At 50.3% G+C, this 25,358-nt stretch overlaps 1 protein-coding gene across 4 annotated transcripts in view; it reads left to right on the forward strand.

Moving 5' to 3' along the window:
• Positions 1–25,358, forward strand: part of KIDINS220 (kinase D interacting substrate 220) — a 1,499,978-nt gene that overhangs the window by 172,501 nt on the left and 1,302,119 nt on the right. The gene's annotated exons all lie outside the window — the stretch shown is intronic.

The raw sequence follows: 25,358 nt of genomic DNA on the forward strand, positions 1-25,358 counted from the left end.
CCGGGCACAAGGCTCCAGCAGACCAGGCCAAGCCGGTGCAAACACTTTTACAGTCCCCATGGACAATCGTCTTACCAGTACCAGCAGCGTGTGTTTTGCCGTGGGAAAGGATGAGGCAGAGCTGCAACCTCTAGAGCCACAGCAGGCCTCCAAATTATGTGCCGATCCATGTTCCCTCCCATGCATCCCCATTGAGGATTGCACAGCACTCTTCGCCCAGCAATGGGGGGGAAATGACGTGAGACCACTGGGTTTTAGACACAGTGGCCAAGGGATACTCGGCGGAGTTCCTAGAAACACCTCGCCATCATCCACCTCAAATAGGAAGAATGTCCTCTGAACACCTCGAAATTCTACTTCAGAAAGGAACGATCGAACTGGTAGCATTTATGGAACAAATAAGTTATTTATTCAATGTACTGCCTTGTTCCAAAGAAAGATCTACTGATGCGCTCTGCAAACACAGATGTCAAACCCCAAACATTCAGGATGACGATGTTGCAGGAGGTTATCCTACTACTGAAACTAGGGGCTTACATGGTAACATTGGACATGAAAGATACATACTTTCAGATTTCAATGTTGCCAGCCCACAAAAAATGCCTCCAGATTCAAATCGGGGGTGCAGGGAGCACTACCAATTCAAAGTGCTACCATTCGACATTGCATCAGCCCCCAGGGTATTCACAAAGGTCCTAGCACTTGCGAAGGCAGTCCATTCTAGTGTACCCTTGCATAGATGACTGGCTAATTGCTGGGAACTCTCACCAGAGGTGCCTTCAAAACACGCAGCAGACAATCACTCTGCTGTTCCAATTGACTTCTCCTTAAACTAAAAGAAGTCCGGTCTAGTGCCCAGCCAAGTAAAGCAATTTCTGGGGGCATAAATTAAGACAAACGACTAGTCTTCCCCTCCGAGGATAGGGTCCAAAAAATGCTGTTTCAGACACCTGATTATGTTGCCGTTCGTCAGGGGATGGTACGAAAGGCAATGCACCTGCTGGGAATGACGGTTTTCTGCATCTACCTAGTGCCTCACACCAGGCTGCGCATGCATCCAAAGCAAGAGTGGCTAGCAAAACAATTCGTCGTAGGCAAGCGGATTATGTGACGATCTAGTGGTGGTTTTGCAACCTCTGGTTAAATCGCTACATTGGTGGAACAGAAACAATCTGCTAAAGGAACATCCTTTCTACACACCAGCGATCAAGGCCACTCTCATATCAGACGCGTCTATGACTGGGTGGGGCGCTCACTTCCTTCACCACACTGCTCACGGCCTGTGGACACAGGTGCTAAACAGGGAACACATCATCCTTCTGGAACTACTAGGGGTTTTCAGGGCACTTAAAGCCTTCAAATCCCAGCTAGCGCACAAAACCGCCCAAGTCCACACACACCGTTCCACGGCCATGTTTTATGTAAATAAACTGGGGGGGACCACATTCTCTAGGGGTGTCCAAACTAGCCCAGAACAACTGGCTGTAGGTAGGTACTACATCACAACATGTTCCTAGTGGCACAACATGTTCCAGGGGAACTTGATTCTCTGGCAGATGTGCTAAGCAGGTGTACAATGCTACCCTCAGAGCACGAGTGGCAACTAAACAGACGTGCTAGACAACATCTTCTCAAACTGGGGGTTTTAGAAATGTACCTTTTTGCAACCCTGCAAAACATGCAATGCCAAGATTACGCATCCAGGTTCCCCCAAAAGGATCCAAGGGGAATGCACTCCTGATGAACTGGTCAGGGAAATTTGCATACACTCCCCTGTCCCCCTCCGACCCCCCACCCCCTTCCCCTGACACCTCTTGTAAACCAAATAGTCCACAAGCTACACCGGGACCAAGTAACACTGATCCTAATAGCTCCAATGTGGGCACGTCAGACCTGGTTCTCACACCTTCAAATGATGTCCCTGTGTCCTCCCATGAAACTACTTTGCCCAGACAACCTGTTAACCTAGGTTCAAGGAACAGCGCTGCACCCATGCCCTCTGAAACTGAATTTAGCAGCTTGGTTCCTGAGGTCATAGAGTTCGGTTACCTTAATCTAGACCAAAGGTGCATGGAAATACTCAAGGAGGCACGCAAGCCTAACACAAGGCACTGGTATTTTAACAAATGGAAACGTTTTGTGTTATGGTGTGGAACACAGTCTCTTAATCCAGCCAACTGCTCACCGTCAAATATAGCCAACAACCTGCTTGATTCAAGATTAGTCTTTTACTCACTCAAAGTACACTTAGCGGCTCTCTCCACTTACACCACATCTCAGAGTAACGTTTCATGGTGCAAGGTGCCTGTGGTTAAGGCGTTCATGGAGGGCATAAAAAAAGGTACCCTCCAATCTCTAATCCTACTCCCAGCTTGGACCTCAATATTGTACTGAAAAGGCTCATGGGGGTTGGGGGTTTAGGTCTTCGGGCCAGCCTTAAACATCTAACATACAAAATGGCCTTCTTGATAGCCATTACTTCAGTCAGAAGGGTGAGTGAACTATAAGCTCTGTCAGTACAAGAACCCTTTGTGGTTATACACAAAGACAAGGTGGTGCTACGCACCCATCCTCAATTCTCACCTAAGTTCATATAATATTTCCATGTAAACCCCCACAAACGCAGCAGACAGAAGCCTTCATACACTAGATGTAAGGAGAGCTATCATGTTCTACCTTAAAAAAACGAATACTATCGGAAAAACAAGACAGTTGTTGGTGTCTGTAGCCGCTGGAAGATAAGGGCATCCCATCTCTAAAGCAATTTCTAAATGGATTGTCAACTGCATCCTACGTTTATTCTCTTGATAAGAGATTGTTGCCTTTTAACCTTGGAGCACACTCCACTTGAGGCACAGGAGCCACTCTAGCTTTTACGGGCAAATGTACGCATAGATGCCATTTGCAAGGCTGCCACTTGGAGCTCAGTACACTTTCACCCAGCATTACTGTCTCAACACACACTCCAGGGTTGATGCACAGGTGTATATGGAAGGCATGGTATCAACATTAAGACACATAAGTGACCACAGTTCAAGGGTGTTAATTGAATTTCAACAAGGGTGGGATAAACACCCATCTAATCCTAAATCTACAGATGGGAGCAAGCTACGACCATCAAATAATAATGCAGTCCTAGTAGAGTCTCGTCAAAATGAAAGGGCGTATACTAAAATAAATATTGCCAATCCTTTCCTCTAAATACAAATAGTGTGGGTAGTGTTTATGAAAAAAAAGTGTTCACAAAATTATACGTCAGGATGGCCATTGGTCCCCATTCCCCACGTTTTCAGCACGGGAGAAGGCGGTTCACTCGAGCATAGCACACTCTTTGCTTCTTCGGCACTAGGATACGGCTCCATTACCAGCATTAGGGCCTTCTGTTCCCAAGTACCTTTACTTATTAAAGTCTTTTGATTCAGAGGGCTTGATGTACCAAAACAAACAAAGTTCCTTTCCTCTTACAAATACTCAATTCAGGTGATTCACTCTGGACCCCCCTCTTCTGGGCCCAGATCCCCTTTTCTAATGTTCAGAGAATATTCTTTCTTGGGTGACTCGCGGTTCACCCCAGATCCCTCTCACCAGGGCTCAGATCCTTCCTCGTATGTCTCCCTCAGCTGGACTTGGACCAATTTCAGTTCATATTAATATTGAAGACTTTCGAATGTGCACAGGTTTCAGCTTGACCCGTTGGAGGACCACTTCGATTTCGCAGTTCCTTTTTACATTTGCCACCTCTCAGTTGGATACCTAACAAAGACCTTTGAATGAGCACCCACGTGGCACCGAACCACTCTGTATACAGTTTCTATCTTGGCTTCAAATGTTCAGTCACGCCCTTTTGATGTTCAATTATATTCGTGTAGTTTGTCACATACTCATGACACACTGTTCTCTTTATATTTCTCCATACAATGTTGCTGCTTGCAACCTTAGTTCCAACGCCGACCGGTCTGTTATCAGTCTCCCTGACTCACCGGCTGTGCTGACATTTCTGGCGCTGCTTTGTTGTTGGTGATTCTCCCGCGCTGATCCACCCCCAGGGGCTGGATTCAAAAGCAATGACCGTGTCGTGACCACCTAGATGACAGATCCTTGGGGACTAGCGGGTGAGACACCTTAAGTTTTCTCACAGGTGGGACCGGTGGTGCTGAAACATCTCTTTGCAGTGCTACCTTCTAGCAACCCGCCTCCTTCTGCTAGCTAATCTATGCAAAGCATGTGATTCTAAGCAGATCCACAAGCCTCAGAGGGGATTCATTACTCAGTGTAATCCTGTTTCTGATGCTTGTATTTGCTTAGATAATAAACATGGGCCCACCCTTCCTCACCTCTAGCAGTAAAAGAAGCCAGAGAGAAAAAGCATAGATCTTTCACACCTCATGGTCTCTACCTACACTCCACGCTTACAACTTCCACTCCCTCTTATCAGAAACAAATATTCTGAGGGACCTCGACATGTGAGGGATCATGGGTACAGGGTAAGTCACACTAAGGATAGTATTACAGTCACTCCTTGTCGACGTCCCTTTTCAAACTTCAAAAACTTCATGTGCAATACTCTGCAACTTCCACTGGATGTCACCCTATGCAAAGCATGTGAATCTAAGCAGATTACAGTGAGTGATGTATCCCATATGCTGTCACCACAGTGTGAGAGGTCAGATGCGAGACGGACAAGTAGATCGTTTTCTCACAAGTAGCCATTTTATTAAATAATAAGGGTGAGATAAACTCACTTTCTCTAACCTAACAAGGATTTCCCTACCTGTCAAACTAAGACTAAAGGAAAACTCTCTGATATCAAAAGGTAACTGTACCTCACACTTATACATACAACACAATTATTCAGGTATCATAGGACAGTTGAAACGCCACAAAAATAATAGTTATATTCAATCATAAACCTTTCAAACATGTATCCTTGTAACCAGGGTTGGATCCCCTTCCCCAGAAATAATTCAGGATATTCCAAACCAAAGTTTTAAGTAAGGTTCTTTTCAATAGCCAAGTTCTGTTCCAAATGCAACACAGTTTCAATTCATCTCACAAGTCTTCCACTTGGCACTTGGATTGTCTTATTGCTAAACAGGATTTATCACTCTTCACAATGATTGTTAAAGTTTCCACAAGCTCTTGCAGGATAAACCAAAAAGACTTTGTATTCACTCTTCCAGGCAGTATTCAATATCATTTCCCTTCTTTGAGAAACACACTTTCACATTTCGTCTTCATAAACAAAGTCTTGTCAGGATGGTTTTAGCACAGTTCATCATAACACATTAGTGGACTTGCCACTTTCTTTCCATCACAATCTTCCACCACACTACAGTACTTCAATTGTCTTCTTCCTGGTTAAGTCTTAAACTTTCAACAACATTGCGGTTCACAACTTCTTCCATACGGGTACAATACACATTGATGCTGTTTGTTCCACTGATTTGTTTTCCACAGGCATTGTAGGATATATTCCTCGACCCCTGGATGATTTATACAAGGATTGTTGGGGAGAATTCTAATTTCTGTGCTAATTCCATTCAACCTTAGAGACCCCCAGCTCTTTTGCTGGCACTTTTTGATTTTAACCCTGTAGTGAGTGAGACCTTTTTCTCACTCGCTCATGTGTTTTTACCTTATTTGGATTTTGTGTTTTCACTGTTTTTGGAGTCTGACAAACGCCATAGGGATCTGTTTTTGTATGGTGACCCACAGCTCCTTCAGTGCAGTGTCACAGATAAATCCTTTAAATTTCTTATACGGTTTAATAACCTTTTCTTGTGTGCACTACAGTTCCCAAGAATAGTAAAGTGAAATGGGCTTTACTTACCTTTTCTCTTTGTGGATCCAGCACACACCATTTTATGTGGAGTGCTGGGGGGATACTTAGTAGCCCCTTATACTACATTCTCATGTAACATTTTTTATGTTACCCTCACTACTTTAAATGGCTGGTGGAAGTCAATGAATGTTCCTACCATTGTGCTTTTCTACCGCAGGCTGAACCCTCCGCTGCAGTACAACACCCATGGGTGACCATTTTGTCAAAATGGCCCTGTCTTCTTTTTTGCTATTTTCTGTTTGAGGTCTTTCTTGGGTTTTACTCTGTGCATCGAGGCCGAGTTAAGCCCTTTGTTCGTTTTGCCTTTGGCAGGCTTCAGCCTGAAGCCCGCTGTTAGGTAAGATTTTCATAGAAATGGTAAATCTGCGTCAACCCCCTAACTTTTTGCTTTACTAGTGGGATATTTTTCCTTAATATCTCTGTGAGTCAGAACCTTTTTCCACACTCCCAGAATCTTTTACTCTTTTTCTTTTTTATCGGTGTCATTTCTGTGACTCTCCATAGTGTCTTTTTAAAGTTAGCCTCTTTAACAACTTTTTGACAATAAGTGCTGTGTTGCCCTAGGGCCTCCCCCTTTAAACTTTTCCTGGCTAACCTTGAGAAAACTACAGTTCCCAAGGGTAGAAAGGATCTTTGGATACCTTTTACATTTTATTTTGTGAAACCAGCACACACCCCACCTTATGTGGAGTGCTGGGGAGATGCAATGTATCCCCTTTCACACTAAAACTGTAAGAATTATGTTACAGGGACAAGCTTACCTTGTTAATGGCTGGTGGCAGTGATAGCGTTTATTAATTTGGTGCACCTTTACCGGGCTGTGTTCGCAGCTGCAGTAAAGGCACCTAAGGGTGCTCACTTACCAAAATGGCCCCTGTCTTCTTTTTTCGCCATTTTAGTGTTTCTTGTCCTTTCTTGTTCCTTCCCCTGACATCCAGGGTGGGAAATTCCTTTGTGTGATTTTTGTCTTCGGCCGGAGTCCCCTGTAAAGGCAGGAAGCGAGGGATGAGTCCAAACCTCTGCAGCCCTTTGTCTTCCTCCTTGCCTGAATGGGGACAAATCCCACTGAGGGGGGGGTGGGCTGGCTGTCCTGATTGGACAACCAGATCGCCCCTTGCTGTAAAATGCAGGGAGAGAATGCAGAAGTTGTGCTGTAGTTCTGTGAAATACTGCAAACCTGGAAGCTGAAGGGAAGTCGACCACTGGAACCGAAACCGGAGAGAAGGATGAAGGAAAAGCGGCTGAGATGATTTCCAGCGACCAGAGACCGTGTAGCTGGAGCCTGCTTAGCCCTAACCTTCCAATCGACCTGGGGACTCCGAAAATGACGACCCAGATCGTGGTGAGACACACTTGACTAAAGAAGACCTACATTTTGAGCCATCCCATGTGTTGCTGGGGCCTTGCGTTGCTGAAATACCCCAATGCCCATGGACCTCGAGCCACTGTGCGGTGCACGGCCTTCCGAATCTCGCTGAAACTTCGTGGGCATCCTGGTGGATCTTCAGAGATACGAATCGAGCCTGACAAGTCCCCTCAGAGTGCTGGACCTTCAACAATGATTTCCTGTCTTCTTCTGTGCTCTTTGAAAAGGCACCAAATCCACAGAACCGCATTCAGCCACAGGGAAAACCTTGGCTAGAGCCTTCTCCATTGAGTCCTGCTGCAAAGTTCCTTCTGAGGTCTTGTTTTGAGTCACCACGACAAGGAATCCACTGACCGGGTATTTGGCTGCAGAGCCAGAAGTCGTCCTGCTGCAAAATCTTCTTCACTGCTGAGGTACTGTGTTGACCTGGGTATGTACTTACCTTAAGCCTTTTAGGATTTCTGTGCCGCTGTGGGGTGTTTTCTGTGATGGGGAGGCCTCTCATCCAGTGCACCCAGTTCCACTGCAAGAATCCTGCTAGGGTGTCTTCTGCAAAGCCCCTGGACCCTCCTCTAACTCTAGAAGTAAAGTACTCACCTGTTAGCCCAGACTTCCTAGGGAACTCTGACTTTTGCTACTTAAGAACCTATTCTGACATGGTCTGTTGGTCACTAGATCCTAGTGACCCCCCTTCTGCCACTGAGAACACTCATGCTCCAAGGATAAGGGGAATACTTCTACGGGATTGGGACTTTTGCCTAGAAAAGAAAATAAGTGTTTAAAAGTGACTTACTTGTAAAGAGTTGGTTGGTAACTATAACTCTAAGACTGAACAGTTACAAAGGTTCTTACTTACCTTGGATGCGTGATGCACTATTATTAAAAGTATGGTTAACATCTTGCTTTCTTTAGAAACCCGTTTTGCCATTCTTATAGAAAGTAGATGTGAAGGTATATTACTCACCTGTGATTAGGTTGTGCCTCTTCCCAAAAGTAATGTTGGTTTCACCAGATTATTCCTGTTAGGATAATTGTATGAGTGTCCCCCAACTGTTGGTATCACCAGAATATTCCTGTTTGGATAATTGTATGAGTATCCCCCCAACTGAGTCTTGCTTCCCCTGACTTGCTGCTAGCCTGTCCAGAATAAGTCTGTATTAGGTTGTTGCCTTACTAGAATACATTTTAGTCATTCAATAAAGTGTAACATTGGCTTTTACTTTTCCTGTGCTATCTAGCACATTGATCCTGGCTCTAACTGTCCCTCATAAGTCATACATAAGGTACTTGTATAGCTGGGAAAGGTGTAACCTGGATTTCATTGAGAGGATAAAGTATATGGGTTTTAATTACCTTGAGTTAGATGAGTGCCATCCCAAAGTTGTACGAGTTACTGCTTATCTCAGTCTGTGTTTCGAAGGGATTGTGTCCTCCGACGTATTCCACATCTTTGATAGTAATGACCACAGCTGTGCTGCTTCGGAAAACTTTTTCGGCGTAGGCGTCCTGCCTCAAGGACCTCCGTCGATGGTCGACGCCACCGGATGTTATATCTAGGACGCACGACGCCCGTAGCCTCAGTTCCGTTTTTTCCGCTAACGTGTTCGCTTCGGAATCTCGGCGCTCCTCGGTTCTTCAACTTCGAATCATGATGTCGTCTTCTTCTTCTTCTACCCCGAAGTCGGGCTTTAAAAAGTGTCGGGATTGTGGTTCCAAAATGTCCATCACGGACCCGCACACCGTCTGCCTCTGGTGCCTTGGCGAAAGCCACGCCACCGACGACTGCGATGACTGCCAGTCCCTGACATCGAAGGCCTTGCGGGAGCAGAAGAAGAAATTGTCAGTAGGTAGGGTTTCTAAAACCCGTAAGTCGAAATCTGCTGGTCTTTAGACCGACGACTCGAGGGGCGACTATCCGTGTCGGCGTAAATCCAGGGGGGGGGTCTCGGTCTCAGAGTGGTTCCCGCCATTCCTCTGCCTCTTCTAGGCATTCACGAAGGCGCTGTGACCGGTCGCCTTCCCCTTCCCCGTCCTCATCGGAGGACTCCGCCAGACGGCGGGTGTCTTGTCCCACCAAGTATTCGTCGCCGGCCGAATGGGAAGCATTCCGCCAGCAGATGATGGCGATTTTCTAATCGCAGGGCACTGTTCCGTCCGCACCTTTGAGAGAAGCCGGCAAGGAACGAGCTAGAGGCACCACTCGCGCGCCTTCGGGTTCAGGCGGTCGGCGCGATCTTCGGGAGCTGTCGAGGTCCCGATCGGACAAGGTTGATTGCCATAGCTGTGCCAGGTCCAGGTCCAGGTCCCTGTCCTCGACGCTGTCAAGACTGTCGGAGCCTGTGAGGCCTTCTAAGAAGGCATCGACGCCGTCAGTGCCATGACCGTCGAGGGACTCTCTCTCGAGGCTCCGGCTTCGAAGAAGTCATCGACGCCGAGGCTGTCGAAGGACACTCTCAGGGCTCCGGCCTCGAAGCAGTTGTCGAAGTGTCGGCGCCTCGGTCGATGTCGACGCTGATTCCATCGGCACCCTCGACACATTTGAAGGAGAATTTACCGAAGGTGCCCCGGAGAGCTGTGGAAGTTCCGAGAAAGATTCTCAGTAAATCTGTGAGGCCTGTTTTTGAGCCCTACTCTGTTCCTCCTTCCAGGGTGGATTTGTTCCAACCCTTGGAGTATATTTCAGAGGTGGAGGAAGGGTCTGATGAGGAGAGGGTTGTGCCTCCTGAGGTTCCTGATGACCTGTTGTCTGGTCATAGCTAAATGGAGGTCCTCCGTCAATCTTTACATGATGCCAGTGGTCTTGACACCTCCCCGGAGGTTGAGTTTGGCAGGCCTGAGCTTGGTACGCATGCTGAATCCTCGTATAGGCGTCTCATGTCGAGGGTGACTGAGTACTTGGGGTGGTCTGCTCCATCTGTTGATTTTCTTCAGGATGATCTGATGGACATCCTGGACCAAGGTCCACTCACTGACCCGGTGTTGCCATTTCACACGGCGTTGCAAAGAAGGGTGGCAGCGGCTTGGACTGCTCCGGGGAGTCTCCCGGCAGTGAATAAGTCGCTTCCGAAAAAATACCACCCAGCCAGTGGGGACTCCTGCTACTTGTCAACGCACCCTACTCTGAAGAGTTTGGTGGTGCAGGCGGCTATGGCCCCAGTGAAGCAGGCTGTGTACCCTACCATCCCTCCTGATAGGGACGACAAGCGCTTTCACGGTTGGGCGAAGAAGGTATTTTCTTCTGGGGGTATGGCTTTAAAGGCAGCCAACTCCGTTTGTGCCTTGGCAAGATTCACTCACACTCTGTGGAATTGTGCATCTTTGGCGGCTGAGCATATTTCCGAAGGGGAGGAACAGGATGGTTTTCTAGCCCTCGTGCAAGACTGCAAGGATGCCATGTGTGAATCCGTTCAGTCGGGTCTGGACATGGCAGACTGTGTCAGCCGGTCCATGGCGGCGAGCACCGTGATACGCAGGTTTGCGTGGTTGCGGAAGTCGGGGTTTGCTCCTGATGTGCCATCCCAGCTTCTCAACATGCCCTTTGATGGTGCCCATCTTTTCTCCAGCATGGGGTCTGGCATGGATTCACATGCTCATGAATATTCCCCGTCGTCAGGCTGGGAATCCTCGGTAAAGAAAAAAACAGTATCAGTTTCGTTTCTGATCTGTCTTTCGTAGTAATAACCAATCACTGGTCTCTGCGTCATACTGACCACAGCCAATGACTGCCCTCTACCTAAGCACCGCCTCCGGCAGCCATCTTCAGATTTTTACCGCACGTTCATGTGTTGGGATCCTCGTGCTATTGCTCTCGAGCGTTAGTGCTATTTTTTCACGTTTTTTCTCAAAAACTTCGTTTTTTCGGTCAAAAGAGCCTCAAGCTCCACCGACTCTCCATCCGATCAACGGGGACCCGTGTCGGATTCGTCTGCGCCCCTCAAGGGTGAAGATTTCGTCGAGCTACGCTTTTGGAGGACTCCAGAAGCTTCTCAGGCCCGGACATGGCCCAGGAGAAGGGAAGCTCGACGCCCGGAAAGCTGTTCAGGATCTGCCCTGGATGCCAGCTGCAGAACGTCTTTAAGGAGGACGAACACTCCTTTTGTCTCTACTGCTTACATGAGGACAAGACGCACGTGGAGAAGGACTGTGCGTTTTGCGGCAATATGTCGGAGCGGACCAGGAAGGACCGCCATCAACGTCTCGCCAACTGGCTGGAAGGGAAGAGCCCGTCAGGCGAGAAGAAGAGGAAGAAATCCGAGCGGTCTTCTAAGACCTTTGAGGACGCCCCGGCGACGGGGGTCCAACACAAGGCCAAGCACCGCGAGTCCGCAGGCACCGGGAGCGCCGAACGGTCGGGCTCTACGGGCGCCAGGCAGGGCGCATCCTCCCCGGCACCTTCAGCCACGAGCCAACGCTCTGGGTCGGGTAAGAGGAAGGGCGAGCACCCGGCGAAGCTCCTGGAGAGGCCCCGGTCGAGCTCGAAGGCCCCATCGGAGGGGGAGCGAGGCAGTGTCCCCCCCCCTCAAGGATAAGGCGGTGAGCGCACCTAAGATGGTGAAGGCCTTAATCCATCCGGCCAAGCCCTCTATCGATACTGTCGCGGCGGCCCTGGCTCAGCCTGTGGAGGCTACACCAGTGGTGGCGACCTCGGGGCTCAGAGTCTCCCTGCCACCTCGGAGGGAGTCCCCTTTTGTGCCCATCGATAGGACCCCCGTGAAATCCCCGGCGGGGAAGAAAAAGGGGGGGCAGAGCGTCGTCGTAGATTCGGCTTCAACCTCAGAGGAAGAGCTGATCGAGGTCTTAAGCCACGGCCTTGCCGTGGAAGAAGACCGGCCCGTCGGGATGGATCCCGACGCAGGTGACGACGACATCGTCGAGGGTGCCGACGGGGCCCCTGATCGCCCGTCGGATTCCCCTCTGCCAGCGCCGCAAGACAACTCGGCGGCCATTTTGTTGGCTATACAGTCCTTATGCTCAGAGATAAGGACGAGACTACCGTTGCCGACGGAGGAACCTCTCCCGTCGGGGGATCCCGAACCGGGACCTTCTGGTGTTCCCCCGCCCAAGAAAAGAAGGATTCACCCTCCACCTCCTTTTCAGCCGTCGCGCCCCGTCCAGCCCTCCTCCCCGTCCACCCGAGGGGATGACACGGGGACTGACACGGCAGCGACGGGTACGGACGACGAGGTATACGACGAGGATCTACCATCGTCACCTCCCACCAGGGCTTCTCCGCCTGACGAGATTGGATCGTTCCACTCCATGATCGCCAGGGCATCCGAGCTTTTCCAACTCTGCCCTGAGGAGATGAAAAAGGAAGGATTCCTTTATCAACGGCGCGAGGCCAAGGGGAAGACGGTCCTCGCGGTGCCTCTACTGGACGACATTTGGGATGAGGGCCTCGCCCTCCTCAAGAACCCTTCCACGACGCCAGCTAGAAGAGACCGGTACGAGAAGAAGTACTGGGTCCCGGACGCGGCCCCCCTGTGCCTCCGGGCGCAGCCTACCCCGGACTCCGTCGTCTCCGCGGCGGCCGGGAAGAAAGCGGGGGGGTGCGGCCTCCACATCGACTTCCGCCCGGACGTCGAGGGAAAGAAATTGGACGCTATGGGACGCAGGGTCATCTCGTCTGCAGCGACGACGATTAAAGCGGCCAACTCCTTGGCTATCGTGGCCCGCTACGACAGGGAGCTATGGTACAAACTGGCTCCCCTGCTGGACTTCCTACCGGACGACAAGAGGGCGGATGCCCTGGAGATCCTACAGGAAGGTGAGGTGGCGTCGGACCACGCCATCACTATTGCGACGGACATCGCCGACACTGGGTTTCGCCAGTTGGGCAACGGCGTGTGCCTTAGGCGGCGTGGATGGCTCAAGGCTACGGACTTCCGTCAAGACGTACAGACCAGAGTCCTGGACATGCCGTTCTATGGGAACAACCTGTTTGGGAAAACAGTGGACGATTCCCTTCAGGCCATTAAAGCGGACACTGAGACGGCCCGGGCCCTTGGGGTTCTGCAGCAACGACGGACGCCCTTTCGGAGCAGCGGAAGCAAGGGCGCCTCCAAAGGTTCCGGCGGCGGTTTCTCCACCTACCGTCAAGCGGCCCGCTCGTCGTCTCAGGAGGCCTACAGAGGACGAGGCAAGTCTGGCGGACCCCGCCGTCGTCGCCAAGGAGGTCAAGGCGGCAAAGCCTCGTCGAAACAGGATTGAACCGGCCGTGGGGTCGGGCCCCCACCGAAGCACCCCGGTGGGAGGCCGGCTGGCGAGCTTCGTCAGCGTGTGGGAGTCCATCTCCACCGACCGTTGGGTGCTGGACACCTTAGCCCGGGGCCACGCGCTCGAGTTTCAAAGAAGGTGCCCGCGCGTCCCCCCCGTGGGCCAGGAAAGAGCTTCACGTCCCTCAGCTTCTCCTGGAGGTAAAGGCGATGCTCAGGAAGGGCGCCATCGAACTCGTCCCAAAGAGGCTTCGGGGCTCCGGAGTTTACTCGAGATACTTCCTCGTGAAGAAGAAGACGGGAGGATGGCGCCCCATCCTAGACCTGCGACGTCTGAACAAGTTCATCAAGGCGCAGAAGTTCCGGATGGTCACCCTCCAGAACGTCCTGGGTCAGCTGGAGGAAGGAGACTTCCTGTCGTCGTTGGATTTGGAGGATGCCTACTTCCATATTCCCATCCTAAAGGGGCACCGAAAATTCCTCAGGTTTGTGGTCCAAGGGCGTCACTACCAGTTCAAAGCCCTCCCCTTCGGACTTCGGTCGGCACCCAGGGTATTCACCAAGTGCCTTGCACCGGTGGCGGCGCAGCTGCGCTGCGAGGGGATCCACGTCTACCCCTACCTGGACGACTGGCTCATCCGAGCCAAGACGAGGGAGCTCGCCGTGGATCACACGGCAAGGACCGTCCAACTTCTCACGGACCTGGGATTCTCCGTGAACTACGCCAAGTCCCACCTGGTACCCGCGCAAAACGCACTGTTTCTGGGAGCGAAGCTCGACACAGTGTCCCTTCTGGCCTCCCCGTCGGAGGAAAGGACCAGGTCCATCCTGGGCAAGGTACAGCGGATGTTGGTTTCCGACGCGGCCAAGGTGAGGTCCATCAAGTCCCTCCTCGGAATGATGTCTTCTTGCATCTACCTCATTCCCATGTGCAGGCTCCAGATGCGCCCGTTGCAGGAGTTCCTGGACGCGCGCTGGATCCAAACGACGGGCGGCTTCGAGGAGAGGATCACACTCGACGAGAGTTTCCGCCGAGCGGTCCGGTGGTGGGGCACCCGCGCGCATCTGACGGCGGGCATGGACTTCCAGACCACCAGGAGACAGTGACCACGGATGCCTCCCTGGAAGGGTGGGGAGTGCACACCGAAAATCTGCACGCGAGAGGCCTTTGGCTCCCGACGGAGAAGTCCCTCCATATCAACGTCCTGGAGCTCCGTGCAGTGTTCTGGGCCCTCAGGTCCTTCCTTCCGTCCCTCAAGGGCAAGGTGGTGAGGATCTTCACTGACAACACCACCACCATGTTTTACATTAGGAAACAGGGCGGAACCAGGTCCCCAGCACTGTCCAAGGAGGCGCAGGACCTGTGGCATTGGGCCGTCGCCCAAAGGATGTTTCTGGTGCCGTTTCATCTGGCAGGGATAAAAAACACCATCGCCGACTCACTCAGCAGGGAGCTGCGCTCGTGCCACGAGTGGGAACTATGCCAGGATCTAGCGGATCGCCTCTTCCGACGGTGGGGCACACCCCAGACCGACCTGTTCGCGACGGCGACGAACTCCAAGTGCCGGAGGTTCGCCAGCAGGTTTCCCCAGGCGAGGAGCATGGGCGATGCTTTCTCTTTCCCCTGGGAGGGCCTGTTCCTCTACGCGTTCCCTCCTTTGCCACTGCTAATCCGGCTCGTCAACCAGATCAAGAGGTCACGGTGCAGGATGATCCTCGTCGCACCTGCGTGGCCGAGGCAGATATGGTTCCTGGACCTTCTGGACTTGTCAGCGTCCCCGCCAATCAAGCTGCCGGTGGACGCGGATCTACTCTCCAGGGAAGGAGGCGCCATCCTCCACCACGACCCGAAATCGCTGAACTTGCAGGCCTGGCTCCTGCAGCGCTAGAGTTTGGAGGATACGACATACCGGCCGACTGCAGAGAGGTTCTTGCAAAGGCCAGGGCGTCCTTGACTCTTAAATGCTACGGACACAAATGGAAGAGGTTCTCTGTCTGGTGCCATGCACAGAAGATTAACCCTCTACGGATTACGGCTCCCCAGGTACTGCCGTACCTGCTGACGCTGGCCAAAGCTGGACTGGCACACGCGTCCATCAAGATTCATCTTGCTGCGATCTCCCGATACACCAGAACCACGGGCCGGACGTCCTTGTGGTCTCATCGTCTGGTGAAAGAGTTCATGAAGGGACTGTTCAGATCGTTCCCGCCGGTGAAGGCTCCGGCCCCGGCGTGGGAGCTCAACGTGGTGCTGACCAAGCTCATGGGACCTCCGTTCGAGCCTCTGCACTCGGCCCCGTTGAAGTTTCTGTCGTGGAAAACAGCGTTTCTTGTGGCCATCACCTCCGCACGACGGGTGGGTGAGATCCAGGCCCTTTCCTGCAAGGCCCCGTACTTGACTTTTCACGACACGAGGGTAGTGCTCAGGACGCACCCCTCCTTCATGCCCAAGGTACCGTCGGACTTCCATCTCAACGAACCCTTGGTGTTGCCTGTGTTCTTCCCGTCGCCTTCGTCGCCGGCTGAGAGGACTTTGCACTCGCTGGATGTGGCTAGAGCGCTGAAGTTCTACGTGGACCGCACAAAGTGTTTTCGGAAGACGTCACAACTCTTTGTGAACTTTGGACCTGTCAATCAGGGGAAGGCTCTCTCGAAGGCTTCCATTTCCAGATGGCTCTCCGGCTGTATCATGTACTGTCATCGGTTGGCAAACCGACCGCTGCCTGGCCGTCCGAGAGCCCATTCCACCAGAGCGATCGCAGCTACCACGGCGTTCCTTTCTGGTGTGCCCCTGCTGGACATATGCAGGGCTGCTACGTGGAGGTCGACGCACACCTTCACGAAATTCTACTGCGTCGATCGGGATTCCAGGGAGGAGTCCAGGGTCGGCCAAGCAGTGCTGCGCAACCTGTTCGCCTGAGGTGGGCCTGGTGAGGAGGTAAGATGCTTAATGTTGAGTTTGATGTAATGCTTAATGTTGAGCCTTTGCCACCTCCCGTGGTTGTGCATGTGTGTACTGCTATGTATTCTTTATTCATGAGCATGTGAATCCATGCCAGACCCCATGCTGGAGAAGGAACAAGTTACTTACCTGTAACTGTTGTTCTCCAGCATGGGTCTGGCATGGATTCACATGCGAACCCTCCCGCCTACCCCTCTGCGGCTCTTCACTTGGTCATACTGCCACTTCACGTGCTTCCAAATCTGAAGATGGCTGCCAGAGGCGGTGCTTAGGTAGAGGGCAGTCATTGGCTGTGGTCAGTATGACGCAGAGACCAGTGATTGGTTATTACTACGAAAGACAGATCAGAAACGAAACTGATACTGGTTTTTTCTTTACCGAGGATTCCCAGCCTGACGACGGGGAATATTCATGAGCATGTGAATCCATGCCAGACCCATGCTGGAGAACAACAGTTACAGGTAAGTAACTTGTTCCTTTGGCAGCAAGGCTGACGAGAGCCTTGAAAGGTTGCAGACCTCCAAAGCTGCAGCAAAGTCTTTGAGCGCTGCAGTTAGTCAACCTCCGCCTTTTCGTCCTAGGGGACAGCAATGGAGCGGAGGTTCCTTTCGGTACTACTCTTCTTTTGGTAGATAGAGAGGAGCTGCCAGTCAAATGGGCCACCATAGGAGTACTAGAGGTGGAAAGCAAAGTACTCGAGGTGCCAAAGCCGTTCGGGCAGTTGCCTCTTTGCCCTCGGGCACTGCCGCAGCCGCGTCCACTCAGTCATGAGGCCATGTCCCATGGTTCGCTGGTTGGGGTCAGACTGGCGCAGCATCTTGGAGAATGGCGTGCCATTACTTCAGATGTGTGGGTTCTGGAGATCATAACCCACTGCTACTGTCTCCCCTTTCAGCATAGGCCTCACGACAATCCACTGGGGAAGCTCTCTTTAAAGCATCCGGATCCGCTCCTTGCGCAGGAAATCCTATTCCTGCTGGAGAAAGGCGCTATAGAACTGGTGCCTGTAGCGGAGAGGAACAAGGGATGATATTCCCCTTATTTTTTGATTCGGAAAAAAGGCAGGGGATTGAGACCCATCATGGACTTGCGTGGGCTGAACAAGCTCTTCAGGAAGGACAAGTTCAAGATGGTAACTCTTTCTCAAGTCCTCCGGGACCTTCAACTGCAATATTGGTTGGTGTCTCTAAACCTCAAGTATGCTTACTGATTCATCCAAAGCACAGGAAGTACCTGAGGTCCGCGGTTGACACCTTGCATTTTCAGTTTCGGGTCCTGCTGTTCGGATTGGCCTCCGCCCGAGGGTCTTCACCAAGCTGATGGTTGTGGTGGCAGCGTATCTCAGGAAAGGGGGGGATTTCAGTTCTACCCCTACCTGGACAATTGATTGATCAGGGCGCGTTCTCCCGAGCAACCCCTGGATCATCTGTCCGTCACCTGCCACTCCCTTCACAAGCTGGGCTTCTCCCTCAATTTAAAGAAGTCCCATTTGACACCTACCCAGCGGATCCAGTACATCGAAGCAGTGGTGGACACATCCCTGGGTGAGGGCTCAACACATTCTGCAGATGGTGGACAAGTTTCAACGTGCCCAGAGTCTCCCGACGTTCAAGTTCTTGAGGTTGGTCGGCCTCATGGCATCCTGTATTTTTCTGGTGCCAGAGGTCAGACTGCGGATGAGATCTCTGCAGTGGGCTTTCAAGATGCAGTGGTCACAGTTCTTCCGGCAGGATGTCGGATCCCGTTCAGATTCCGCCCTCGGTCGCACAGGATCTTCTGTGGTGGGCCGTCAAAGGCAATCTGATGAAGGGTGCTCCATTTTGACAACCGTGGCCGGAAATGACGATCGTGACGGACACATCCCTCATGGGTTGGGGAGCACATGCCAACGAGTTGACGGCTAGCGGCCGCTGGTCTCTGTCGGAGTCCAGACTCCACATCAACCTGTTAGAGCCGCGGGCTGTCAGGCTAGCCCTGAAGGCTTTTCTGCCGTCTGTATGGGGGAAGAATGTCCCGATTATGACGGACAACACAGTGGCCATGCACTACCTCAACAAAAAAGGGGGGTCAAGGTCACTCCTGTGGTGCAGGGAGGCGATGCAGCTGTGGTTCTGGGCCATTCAGCAGGACATTTCGATCTCGGCAGTACATCTGGCCGGAGACGAAAACGCAGCGGCGGGCGCTCTGAGCAGGCAGAGCACGGTCTCTCACGAGTGAGAGCAGGCTCAGGAAGTTCTGTTGGAGATCTTCGCCCTTTGGGGAACCCCGCAAGTGGATCTCTTCGCCACCAGTGTCAACCGGAAGTGCAAAAGATTCTGCTTGCAGGAATTTCCTCCAAGAGGAGCCTTAGGGGACGTGTTCGTAGTGGAGTGGTCCTTCCCACTACTGTATGTGTTTCCTCCAGTGCCCGTCATTCCGCATGTGTTGCGGAGGTTACAGAGGTTAGGTTCCCGGATGATCCTCATTGCTCCGGCATGGACCAGGAGAGCGTGGTACCCGAACTTTCTCGACATGTCCATCTGTCCTCCACGCCGTCTTCCCTACCGAGACAATCTGCTCTCACGGGAGGGGGGGTCATGTTCTCCCTCCAGAGGTCAAGTCCCTCAGCCTTCACGCTTGGTATCTGAAAGGTTGAGGTATAAGGATTGGGACCTCCACGAAGACGTGATGGAGGTGTTGCTTTTAGGCCTGCAACAAAAACTCTGTACCGTTGCCATTGGAGAAAGTTCTGCGACTGGTGCAGGGTACAGAATGTGGATCCTTTCCAGTGTTCCATTCCTTTGGTTTTGTCTTTTTTGCTTTCTTTAGCCCACAAAGGCCTGCAAGTGGGTACCATCAAGGGTTACCTGGCGGCGCTGTCTATATTTAAGCGCTCGTCTGAGGAATGTTCTTATTTTAAGATCCCTTTCATCGCTCCGTTTCTAAAAGGGCTAACTAATGTGTTTCTGCCGTCACCTTTCCAGGTGCCGGGATAGGATTTGAATTTGGTTTTAAAGTTCCTAATAGGAGCTCCGTTTGAGCCTTGCATTCTTGTCCGTTGCTACTGTTGTCTTTTAAAACTGTATTTTTAGTTGCGGTTACTTCTGCATGCAGAGTGAGTGAGTTGCAGGTACTTTCTGCCAAACCACCCTTCACTGTGTTCCATAAGGAGAGGGTTGTCCTTAGGGTGCGGCCTTCTTTTCTTCCGAAGGTTGTGTCGGAATTCCATTTGAGCCAGAAGGTAATTCTTCCGGCGTTCTATCCTCCTCCACATCCTGGTAAGGAAGAGGAGAGGCTCCATAGATTGGATCCTAGGAAACCTTTGAGTTTCTATCTCTCACGGATGTCCCGGGTCAGAGTGGACGATCAGCCCTTTGTTGGTTATGCTGGATGGATCATTTTGACGATCTCCGAGTGTTACCGTTTGGCGGGTAAGGACCCTCCAGTCGGCTTACGGGCTCATTCTACTAGGTGTATGGCTGCCTCCACTGCCCCTGGCTGTCCTGGCTCCTTGAAGACTCTTCTAGTCCATTGACGTTGATATTTCTGTATCTTCCAGGTGGTATCCTGTTTTAGACTGTTATTGCTGGGCTCTAGATTTAATTGGAAGATGTAGCTGTCCTCACATGTATTGAGAACCTGTTTAACCTTTGTTTCCTTCCTTTAACCTTTCATTTCTGCAACCTCAGAATCTGGAAAGTATAACTAGTGATATATAAATGCCATTACTGTCCTTGTGCATGAAGTCACCTCTGGATGTAGGAAGTGTGTAAAAAGCATATTCAAAGAGTATCCACTAACTTGTGCTGATTCTGGAAAAGTATTTTAAAGTATATTTGATTGTTAAATATCTTGCCCTTTTTAAAGAATGCTTATTAAAAAATGATGTTAAATAAATAGCTATTTATAACTGAAACCTTAACTGTAAGTGTTACTTGGTTACTTGTAATTGTAAATGCTATCTCTACAGCTCACATTTACCCCTCTTGAGATAGGCCTGGCTGCTCAGTCAAACTACCAACTTGTGTAGTACAGACCTATACCAAAAGGTGGGTTACCCAATACCAAGCAGATAAGTGTTGTGTAGTCTCAGTGTTACTCCACCAATTCATTACCTAACACTCTGCGCTTCCGTTTGACCCCACTGCTGCGTTAACTTCTTTGCTCGTTGGGTCCTGGGCGTCCGACAGGTCTGTTGCACTCCTGTGGCCCATACCTTCTGCAGAGGGAACCTGGCCTGCTCCTCGCATACTCCGGTGAACGCCAACCACCGGAGTAGGACGCCAGGAGAGCTCCTATGGGACAGCCAGTAACCGCCCGCTTCCTGCTGCACATCCTCTGCAATTCAGATTCCCAACTCCTATGAATTTCTTGGCACCGCGTCCCACTGGAAACGCAGCTGCACCTCCAGTGTCGTCTTTCTGCTTTTGCTGCTCCCACTGTTGCTGTCTAATGGCCTAAACCTGAAGGGGCTTTACATATTTAAAAGGCCTTCACAGGTGTGGGTCATTAGAAACACTACATTGCACTCTGAGCCTCTCTTCCTTGTCTCAGTAGCTAGAGCATTATGAGTCATTTCAACGTTATCTAATTCACTCTGTTTAAATGATTTATAGAATATACATTTTGGGGATGGTTTTAAAGGAATCTGTGGTTGGTTCTTGATTTTATAGTTCAAACACAAAGGGGAATTATAACTATCAGAAGTAGTGATATTGATCCTTACATTTATCAGTCCCCTGCTGACCATAAGGGTTTTCACGACTGACAATTTGGGTAATTTTGGGGAGGGAAGCCTTACTCCAACAACAAGCCATTAGGTGTTCCGTATTCTGTGAGGACTCTGCAGGATTCATCACAATAGGTTCTTAAAGCGCATTCAGTGACTTAAATCAATAAAAGAAGTTAAGTAAGTATTGCAGTAAGATGGAACCAAGTCACAAAAATATGCCTTAGCTTCAGAAGTCCAATACCTATGAAGAGTGGGGCCATATTGGGTCCAGGAGCAGAATGCAACCCTTGGTGATGGGGAAATGCAGAAAGCACCGATGCAGACCTCTTCAGGACACTTCACAGGATGGGGGAAGGCAAGTACCAGCAACGCCTACTGCACACAGATGACGGCAGGCGTCCTTCCGGTCATGGTTAAAGAACTTCCAGAGCAGGATCCCTTGGTGCTGGGAGGCCAAAATTAGGCAGGAAGGTGATTTACACCGTACACCACAAGCTGACGACCACTGAAGTCCTTGCTGCAAATGTGGAATGGTGACCGTTTTAGTGAGGTAGCCCTCTGGAGAGCTGGACAGTCAACTGGGTGGTCCAGGTACAGTTCCAAAGGCTCAGGATGGCTGGATGGTTCAGAACACGTCCAGACTGGTTGGTCCCACTGTTGGGAAGAATTCTCAGAAATGTGATAATTCCCTTCTACCTTAGAGATCCCAGCTCTTTTTGCTGGACTTTAGGGCTTTTAATTTCTAACCTGGAGAGAGTGCTACGTTTTTCCCACTCTCCCATGTATTTTCCTGTGATTTGGACTCTGTTTCTTTTTTACTTTGGAGTCTGACAAACTCCATAGGCATCATCTTTACATTGTGACACACAGCACCTTCAGTGCAGTGGCACAGGGAAGTCTCTTAGATTTCCTAAAGGTTTAAATACCTTCTCTTGGTGAAACTACCGTTTCCAAGAGTAGTAAAGTGAAATTGACTTTAACTTACATAGTGTGTTCTGGGTCTAAAAAGTTACACAATCTTACAATAGGGTGCTGGTGGGGTTACTTATTATCCCCTTTGTCTAGTTTCTCATGTAACATTTTTATGTTGCCCTTTCTACAAAAAATGCTGCTGGCAGTGGTTTACCTTTTACTACCGTTGTGTGTTTCTACTGCGGGCTGCAATTGCAGCTGCAGTAAAGCACGCATGGGTGCCCATTTTGTCAAAATGGCCCCAGTCTTCTTTTTTTGCCATTTCTTGTTGGAAAGGTCCTTCTTGAGATTTACTCTGCAGAATTTCCAGGTTTGGTCCCATTGTTTGTTTTGTCTTTGGTGGGATTCACTGGTAAAGCCCGCCTCTGTCTCCAGCATGTCTGGCAGGGCAGGAAGCGAGGGAGGTGCCCGAAACTCCCTGTGCTTATTAGTCTCCTTGGTTACAGTAATGCACCGAAAGGTGATTGACTGGAGGGCTGTCCTCGGAGGACAGCCACCCTGCTGTGTGATTGACAGCTAGGCTGCGAATGAATGGGAGAAACCTGCATAAAAGGCAAAGGAATACGAAGAAGAACTTGGACGAGATGCCTGCTGCAACTCCTGGACCATTGGCTTAACAGTGAAGCCCTGCTGCAGTGCTGAAACTCTGAATTCGCTTCGACTAGAGAAGACCTGCAAAGGACGACTTCTCCTGTTGGGTTGGTGGGACCAATCGACCCCAAGACAAGCTAATCTGGAAACCCTTTTGGAGCTGGCTGTACTTCCATTGCTGCTTCAGGAACCGATTGCCACAGAGAGGAAAACCATAATCGAGTGAGTGTCTTCCTCCAGACTCCCATGAAGCAGGACTGACCAAGCCTGAGTCACCTCAACAGAGTACTGGACCCCAGATATGAGGAAAGTTCCTAGTGGTATCCGAGAACCATGTTGGTGCTATTTGCGAGAGTCGCGATGAGCTGAAACCGCAAAGTGCCCCTGAATTGAAGTTTGCCCATTGCTGCTGCCGACCTTCCATTCGTAGTGCAGGAGTCCCCAGACGTCCTCCCTCTTGTCCCCACGACCGGGGCCCAGGAGCATGATCTGCAGACCTACACAGGAACACAAGCCACCTGGAAGCAGTTATTCTTCTAACCAAAGGTACTGTCAAACTAAGAGGACTTGCTGTTAAGTACAAAGAAATGGGCACACAATGCCAGAGATCAGAGCAACTCTTTATTAAGTCTTCACAGTAATGACCCCCTGCCTGGGACCACCTCAACTGACAACTGGAATGTAGAACCTCAGTCCCTGGGCTCCAGGTTCTACCAGGCCTGAACCTGGGACACGTTTCCTCATAACAAAATGAGCAAAAGGTCAGGAGAGTGAAACTGAAGTCTTCACTTCCCTGTAAAAAGTTAGGTCGGTTTAAAAAACATGTTTTGGGGGCTATAGAAATATGGAGGGAAAGTTGCCAAAAGAGAAATTTTTCCTAACCATCTATATCTATTAATAAATAACAAGTAGAGGGTTTGGAGGGCGAACACCTATATAGCATAGGGTTTCAACTAAACATCTAGTGAGATAACTATACTGGGGTGTTAGGATGGATAACGCAACATGTGTAAATAACCTAACAATAGTGCAAGGGGACTCGGTTACAATTCCCTGACCTCAGCAATCCTTACCTGGTAAACTTAAAATGATTACTAAGGATGAGTTGATACAAAATATTTTAAGAGACCAGGAGTCCTTTCAGGATTCCCTAACCTATTGCAGATGCTCATAGGGCCTTGCTTGCTTTTTCACTCAACTCCCAGAAAGTATTTCCTCAACCTTCCCAAAGGGTAAATGTCTGGCTTGGATAATGTTTCCCTCAAGGGCTCAGGTCCTTCTCCTCCTGCCCCCATCGCTTCTTTGTACTTCCAGGTCACTAGCCCTGTCTGTGCATCTTTCTACATCAGACTCTGAACATTTGTAGTACAGCAGATTAATCTGATATATTAATTTCCCTGAATGATGCTTCTGGGCCTCTTCCTCCTATTGCCTCATTATTGTCTGGGCCCCATATCCTGGTGTGATTTGTCTAGGTTAGTACTCCCCTCTCCACCCACTGTTTCCCACAGTCCCCATCGTTTTTATTTCCCCAGTCACTTTGCCATTCACTCCCTACACTCCCTCTATCAATCTCTCACCCACCTTTCACGCACTAAAACCCAAGTACCAATCTCTCCCACTGACTAATACCTCACCTTGCCCACTCCTTTCACAACTCCCATTGCTCTTCTGTCCTGCCTCAGCCTGGGCTCTTGGTCCTCCTGCTCTTCACATGACCTCACCTGAACAACCAACATCTTTCTGCTTCCTGTCCTCCCTTTTATCCTACACCTTCCCTTCCATTGGCACTCTGCCTCGGTTGATAACCGGGCTAACTGCTGCCTTTCCTTTCCGCAGGGGAGGTATTACAAAATTCAAAAGTGGTTTTAAGTCTCAACCTTTTTTCATACGCGGGTGCCCCGGTCGCCAGCAACAGTGGCCCGCAACAATGTCCCAGTTCATGTGAGGGCATCTTGTTTGGTGGAAAATGCCGGCTCGATGAGGGAGCTGCTCCACACCCCTCAAACCCCCCATCCCTCACACACAGGTGAGTGCAATGTTCCTGACCAAGCAAGACTCATGCTGGCTTTGTGCTGAGTGCTTTGTGCTGAGTGAGTGAATCTGGCTGAAGCGCTCCATGCCTTGAGTCGCGTTGATATTAAGGCTGAGATGTGTCGCGTAGCGGCTTGCTACAGTCAAACTGCTGCATGATTTTCGCTTTCTTTTTGGTTGTCTGTTGGTTGCCCCATTGTCAAGGCTGCTGACATTGGATATCCTATGGTACAAAGAGAAAGATACAGGTCTTAATACTGTTGTGAAGCAGACAGGCACAGGACAAAAGGGATAGGGACTGGTTCCCTCGTAGCTCCCACATCCCACCTCTGGACTCTAGTGTAAAATCTGTAAGCTTTGCACCCTAACTGAGGGAGGGTCCTATTTTTGTAGGGTCCGACTGCATTCACCATCTAAATAAAGACAGTAGCCTGAGACTAATAGTTTGATAAGTGCCTCTATACCAGTACTTTATTTTTTTGGACAAGATAATTCTCTAGCAGTAACTATTGCAGTGAGTGGATGAAATTAGGTTTTAATTTCCACACCATGGATTGAGGAGAAAGATTTTTTTTTTTAAAAAAAAGCCAATTGGGGAATTTATTATGAGAAAAGTTCATCCACTTTTTATGCGCATTTCCATTCTGTGGAATTTTAAGAGAATG

This window comes from Ambystoma mexicanum, chromosome 4p, assembly GCF_040938575.1.
Source record: "Ambystoma mexicanum isolate Mex_15411 chromosome 4p, UKY_AmexF1_1, whole genome shotgun sequence".
Lineage (NCBI taxonomy): Eukaryota > Metazoa > Chordata > Amphibia > Caudata > Ambystomatidae > Ambystoma > Ambystoma mexicanum.